Here is a 6,067-nt window from a genome sequence, read left to right as displayed (position 1 = left end):
CAGTTATAAGAATTAAATAAAAATTAAATTCAATATTTTGATTATCAAATTTGTTTGCATTTCAAGTTCAAGTTGTCTATTATCATGATTTGTTTTTATTTTTTTATTATTTTATTTGAAACATTTTCATTTTTTTTTTTACTAACAATTGTTTTTATAGTGAAAATATTTTTGATACATTTTAAATTATGCAATAAAAAAATAATAAAATGTTTACAACAGTAGGAATATTAAATATTGACTTTTTTTTTTTTATAAATGTATTTATTCTTTGAATGTTTAAATTAATAAACTAAGAGTCTTTTATACTGCCCTTTGTTGAACTTCTTAAGATTAAGAATGTTTTATTCTATAGTTAATTATTTATCTTTCTTAAAAGCATTCTTAATTTTATTTGAAGTTATTTTAGATATTTATTTGTATCAAAAATATAAATTTCATTTTACTGTATATGAAATATAATTTTTAACAGTTTAAAAGTCAAGGATTGAAAACTGATTTATTGCATTCAAATTTTACAGTTGAAAGTTCCACTATTTTTAAAAAAAATGTTAAGTAATAAATAAGTATAAATATTATTTTATTTTTGCAAGTTTTTTTATTTTGCTTCAATTGTTAATTAAAAATATTGTAGAATTTTCTTATTTGGGAACTTAATTTAACACAAGGAATTAATTAAATTAAAATGTACCATCCATAATTACAGATTAAATGGGTTTATTGGCTAGAATCAGTTTTTTTCAATTTGATATATATTTGGAATTTTTGTGGGTCACAAGATTTATTTTATTGCATTTTTCTATACAGATTAATGTACAGGTGTGTTCAAAAATTGTTAATTTGTATTTTCATGTGTACATTTTGATTAAATAACTTAGAAATATGACATATGCTAACAAATATATAAACATAAATCATGAATTAAGATATTACAATAATTTCTTCTTTATTTCACAAATATTTTTTTTCAATTGGTTTAAACCTTTGTTTTTTTTATTGTGTACTTGTTCCTAATATGAGTATTCATTTTAAAATGTAGCATAATTATACTTTAATGTTTGTGGTGGATATCAAAAGATCTCATGGTTTACTTATCTGTGTTCTATTTCAAGTGTAAAAAACCCCTGCAGTGATTTGTCAGATATATATCAGTTTAGCTGAGTTTTATCCTTATAAAGTGATATTCACTTACTGTGATATACGCCATATCCTCATTGTGCAGCAGGTCACTGTTGAGGTTCCTGGAAATAGAATATTTTTTAAATTGTTTAATGTTTCTTAATAAATTATATACAATTTTTTTTTATCAAAAGATTTTTTGATAGACTTGCTCAGAAATTTAAGGATTGACTTGGTAGTATCTATTATATTAAATGTTGAATGTAAAAATAATATGTATTACTTAATTTAAATTGGTACATGTAGATTGTCAAGCTTTGAGTTTTTACATCTTGGGATATTTTACACGTTAAATAAAAATATTATTTTCTTAAAAGATATTTTAACATTTTCTTTAAATATTTTTTTTTATCATTTTAAATTCCTAATAATTTTTTGTATTAAAAACGAGAATGCTGTTGCAAATAGTTATTCTTTAATTAATATGATATCTATAGTTATTAAAATCTATGTTACTGGTAAAACATTTATTAAAAAAAAAAATAAAAATGCAATTGTATTTTTAAATTGTAATTTTAAGTTAATCATTTCATTTTCAAACTAACCATGTATGTTATATATGTACTAAGAATCCAAATAATTTTAATAATTGTAATTAGTTAATCAAATACCAAAAATTGTTAATTATAATTTAAAATAATTATAAATTAGATTTTTTTTAAATTTAATTGGTGCCAAAATGTAGAACATAGCGTGTCAAAATAATACCAGTTATCATTTGTTGCTCAATTATCACAGTAATTATTGTTTAAGTAGCTACTTAACTATTATTTATGTCTTATCTGTTTTATTTATTTTTATTTTGTTGCCTGAAATTTGTATTGGGATATTGGGGCCAACTTGTCATACCACCAATAGATAATTATTTGTTATTTGAATGAATTTGGTAGTATATTAATTACAGTTCAAAGATAATACTAAGAAACGTACTTTTAAAGTGAACTTTTTCAACTCCGAAAGAAAATGTTTTAAGTTTCTATATATACTTACTAAAGAATTTAAAGAATGATATCACATTAGTTATTATGTAATTTATAAATTTTGCTTTATTTTAACCATGTATACTTTTATTTAAAACTCATTCCTTAAAATATGTTTTGGATACCTAATACATTTTTTAATTGATATAATTGATAATTCAGGTGTTTTAATTTATGTTTATTCAATAAAAGTTGTTATAATTTTTAAGATTTTTTGTTTAATAGATTTATGATGCAATTTGAAATAAAACAGTTTTGATTTTATTGTTTGCTTTTTTTAAATAATTTCTAATTCAAACAATTGCTGCATTACCTATTTGGACTAATTTTGTACATACTGCAATGTGGTTGATTAGATCTACTTGAATTGAATTGAAATCGAACATTGGCCACATTTCATAAGAAATCTAAACACACCTTCACTTGTCCAATATAAAGTGAATTTTAGAAGACAGGTATTCCAATTTATTAATAATCTTTCAATTTCTATGTTCTTAAGGGGCTAGGTAAATTGAGTCCGCGATATTTTGTGTATATTTTGAAAGCAGTAAATTGAGTTCCGGGGAAAAAAAATTAGGTAACTTGGGTCCCGGGGAAAAAAAGGTAGTTGGTAAATTGAATCCTAATTACTAACTATACTACTTTGCCGTAGTCGTTTTACAAATGACAATTCACACTGTTTCTATCGGTTATTGATTCCATTGTGATCAAATAACTTCGTAACGTCATAACTTTGGTTATGTTTAATTAAGATACGCATATAGTAGTGATGGGTCGAACACTGATTTTCTAAATCGAACAGCACTTGAACCGAATTTTAAATTATTTTTTCGAACTCGAACTGAACCGAACCTATTATGATTTTAAGTCGAACTCGAACTCAATACTTTTTATCATGTACATTGTACCTACCTACAAATTAAATCAACCATAATTATTAATTACTATTGTATTTTACATTTTCGTATTACTTATTCTACATTTTAACTTTTAAATCTAAGTAATTGTATTATTTACAATACATTTAAATTTTAGATAATTTATTATTATTATTTTTAAAACCAGTATTGTGCTCTCTCGTGTTGTCTTATAGCTCATTAAGTATTGAGTATTGAGTGTAATATGACAATACAATCAGTATATTTTAATAATATATAAAAAAAATTAGTAATAATAACTATAATTCACAAATATAGAATGATTAGTAGAATTTATAATGTAAGACGTAAGTTGTAAACATGTTTTTATTAATAGCACAGTCGCGGTATCGGAATATTACCATGGATTTACCAAAATAGATTTTAATCTCTACAATAAATAAAAACAAAAATAGCTAATTTATAGATATAGATACACTGCCTATATTGGCGATAAACAACTTATTAATGTATTGGTCGGCGGAGGGTGGATGTGTAACATGCGACTGGAAAAATAACATTATTATGACAAATAATGCATAACGTGCCCTTTAAAGATTATCACTTTCTATCGCCAATAGTCTAATTATTTCTAAATAATTCATTGTAATCGCTGTTGCGTGCCTGTCTGAGTGTACAGACTATTGCAACGGGAGAAGAATACAGACAATACAGACAATCGTACAGATTCTCAATCAATTAAATTATCGATAGTGATGAATAAAAGAACTCTTGACTTTAAAATATTTATTTTATTATGATAATCTCTAAGTTCAAATAATATAAGTTCATAAAATAATTTTAAATACAAATTAAATACTTGTGAAATAATTCTAAGGCCAAATTAAATGTTTATTAAGTTAAGCGGCGTGAAGTTGCATTTACCAAATTAAAACACATCTGAAAATGGGTCTATTCGAGAACCCCTTTTAAAGCCAGATCTCGTGTGAACTTCTTATTGTTCTTTTTTAATGACTATTCTACATAGGATGTGGTCAACGATAAGTTATTTTCAAATATAAGGAGTTTCCTGTTAGTCCGGGATTTGACTTTTCTCTAATCATCATTATGTGCTCATTTTCGGGTTGTTACATATAAATATTTGTTACATTCTAATATATTTACTATGTGATACTATCTTATACATGATTTACATGCATTCATTATTATATGCATTAGTTTAGTATTTCTTATATGTGACTACGCCTATCATATTGGTTATTAATGCCTTATATTCAACTGCTAACGTAAATTAAATGTGGTTATTCCTATTATAATGTTTTAAGTAAAATGCACTATCTAAAACATTCCTTTGTATATGCATTATGTTTAAGATTACCCTTGATTATAATACACCTACGTACGTGTATTGTCTTGAGTCTTGAATGCAAGCCTGTAATATCGCATGGACCTATTATTTTTAACTTAAATGAAATAAGTAAATACAGGTATAAATTGCATTGATACTTTTTAGCCTCCAAAAACGTAAGTTCCAGTTATATCTATGGAAATAAACCCAAATGTAAATAATGATATTGAAGCTATATTCAATGTTTATCAATATGGGCATGGTGTATTGAGGAATTTGTTTTTACTGAATGCAATTATTGATTCGTATGTTTTATGTAATCTTGATCGTGTGGTATTATAGATAACCAATAGTATTGTGTAACGTTTTAAGTGCGTTCATTGATAACAACTGTGAAATATTATGGCGATTGCGTATTTGCAAGTAACATTTTTTTAATAACTACCATGACGTAGAGAACAGCTGCATGAGCGCTTAATATCCATGTCCAATGTCTAACACAAAGGATTCGGTGTTAAGTAATCGATTATTGTTTACAAATTTTTAAGTCAAACTATTTTCGTTTACATAACTATACTACAATATGTGCAAGTGTTTGAGATTCGGAGAGGGAAATGAAGCTTAAGTCTATACTGGATGCTTTTATATCATAAAAAAACATGAAGTGAAATCATTGGTTTTTGAGGGAAGCTATAGTAACCCCAGAAGCTCTAAGCTCCTTCTCCTATTTTCGCCTATGTATACGACACTATATGTTATTTATAAGTTCCAAGGTAATGCATAAATATTACCTGCTTAAAAATAACATTTAATAACATTTTTTAGTAGTGCTTATATAACTGAATAAATTAATATGTATATTTTTCTAGGTATCTAGGTAATATTTAATTTTTATTTAAATAATGATACATGTATGTAGTGATACCGTAAAAGTAAGTATATGTTATAATACACAAAAAAAAAATTAGTGTGATATTTGTCACGGACTGTTTTCACACAAAATACCTCCACCTCGGCTTAATTTCATACAATTCAGTTTATAGATGTATGAAATGTAAATTAATTTTATGGATTAAGTCGAGTTATTACTATACGATTACTTCATTTGATTGTTTATTCTATTTTTTTTTTTTGAAAATTGAGGCTTCAACAACAAATGTTATTAGCTAATATATGTTACATATTTCATGTGTTAGATGTTAGATTTAAAATTATATAATTACATATAACCAGTGGCGCACACAGGGAGGGTCAGGGGTGTCGACTGACACCCCTTAGAGAATTGGTGGATGGCTAGTTCTGTGTGAACTTGTATGAATATTTGTTTAATTTAATGTTAACCATTTTTTCAGCTATCCAAATTAACATATTAATTATGTTTACTTTAAAACTAAAGCGTCACATGAGAATAAGTAGTAGGGCTCAATCTCAAAAATTATGCTATATAAACTTATAAATTAATATCCAGAAAATTGAAAAATAAGTAATATTAGGTTTATTTAAAAAAAATTTTTTTGTTAGTATCTGTTAGTAAGAAAAAACCAAAAATAAGAGCTATACTATTCATAAACTTAGATTTTACTGGTGGGGGTGGGTGGGTACCTCGAAATATATATTTTCGTCACCCTTGTCAAAAATTGTCTGTGCGCCATTGTATATAACATAACATATAACATATAACA

Source organism: Sipha flava, unplaced genomic scaffold, assembly GCF_003268045.1.
Source record: "Sipha flava isolate LNK unplaced genomic scaffold, YSA_version1 172_pilon_pilon, whole genome shotgun sequence".
Lineage (NCBI taxonomy): Eukaryota > Metazoa > Arthropoda > Insecta > Hemiptera > Aphididae > Sipha > Sipha flava.
This window is presented reverse-complemented; position numbering follows the sequence as displayed.